Here is a 1,493-nt window from a genome sequence, read left to right as displayed (position 1 = left end):
TATATGCCTTTCCCTTGTGGCCAATGAGCTAATTTCCTTTTCATATTTGCAGAATATTGATACAATTATTCTTTCATCAGACATGAAATTTGAGTGTATAACCAGTTTGTGGAAACCAAATTACTAGGGTAATTTATTAGGTTGATAACAGCAATTAAGTCATAAATGTTTCTGAGAAATATAAATTGACTTTCTGTTTTAAATGGATAATTTAACATTCCAAACCACAGACCTGTAGTGTAACTAATTTCTGGCATAAGAAGTTTGTTTCTCCTATTATTAAACTAAAAAAAAAAAAATTCAACCTTTGATAATCCAGTAACGAATTACGAAGTTGCTGAATTCTTGGGTTCGTGTTATATCTTCATTCTTTTCCCTTGTTGCTAATTTTTTTATTTTATTTAAAAATTTTGTTAAAAATATTTATTTTTGAGAGAGAATGAGAGAGAGATAGAGCACGAGCAGGGGAGGCGCAGAGAGAGACGGAGACACAGAATCTGGAGCAGGCTCCGGGCTCTGAGTTGTCAGCACAGAGCCCGACGCGGGGCTCAAACTCACAAACTGTGAGATCACGACCTGAGCTGAAGTCGGATGTCTAACCGACTGAGCCACCCAGGCACCCCTAATCTTTTTTATATTTAAGGACATCACATTGGAGGGAATTTTAGATAGAACTGGGACGTGTTGGTAGGACCATGGATTTTTCAATGACTGGAAATGTGAAGACTGTACTTTCAGGGATTGTTTCTAAAGTTTGTCACTAGAGAAATTTCTCTAAGTGTGGAGTCCCTGAAAGCATGAGGAGGAGAAATAGTGTCCCTTCCTGAGTGTAAAACCGACTCTGGGTGTGGTTTCCACAGCTGCCCTTGTCATTGATAATTGTTCCCTCCTCCTTTGGGGGACTAAGAGGAAAGTGGCCCGTTGTCTGAGTAGTTTCTCTAAAAAAGAAGGCCACATGTGTGGCTTGTTAATTGTCCATTGGAATGCTGTGTGGGTGAAGTTAAGTGAGCAAGGAGACAGCACTTGGAGTGTAAACAGATTTGTCAGCCATGGCAAGGACTTTGACTTTTCTTGGAGTGAAAGGAAAATCATTGGAGGATTTTCAGAAGAGGAGGTCTATCAGAATTAATCTGATTTCTATGCTACCAATCAACTGGAAAGGCAAAGGCAGAGGCAAGAGGTTACTTAAGAGACTGGTGTAGTAACCTAGAGGGGAAATTAGGCTGTTTGTTAGCAGTGGAGATGGTGACAAGTGGTCAGATGTTTGGGACGTATTTGCAGATAGAACCAGGGCCCGCTTCACGACTTCCGGGATGTAACACTAGTGCTGTCTCACAATGGTTTTTGCTTAGAAAAGTTTGTGCTTATTTGCATACTGTGCTGTTGCAATCCTGAAATTCTTTTCTTCCCAGTTTTACTGAGATATAATTGGCATATATCATTGGGAAATATAAGTTTTACAACATGATGATTTGATACATGTATATGTTTTG

At 39.3% G+C, this 1,493-nt stretch overlaps 1 non-coding gene across 1 annotated transcript; it reads left to right on the top strand.

The window, feature by feature from the left end:
- Positions 1–722: 722 nt before the first annotated feature.
- On the top strand, positions 723–934 carry LOC128778163 (small nucleolar RNA U3). Its single transcript, XR_008423521.1, has one exon. It is a non-coding gene; the product is annotated as a small nucleolar RNA U3 (small nucleolar RNA).
- Positions 935–1,493: the final 559 nt, after the last annotated feature.

Source organism: Panthera pardus, unplaced genomic scaffold (assembly GCF_024362965.1).
Source record: "Panthera pardus isolate Hobbes unplaced genomic scaffold, ASM2436296v1 HiC_scaffold_185, whole genome shotgun sequence".
In the NCBI taxonomy this organism is placed as follows: Eukaryota; Metazoa; Chordata; class Mammalia; order Carnivora; family Felidae; genus Panthera; species Panthera pardus.
The sequence above is the reverse complement of the archived record's forward strand: the minus strand, read 5'-3'. Positions and strand labels throughout refer to the sequence as shown.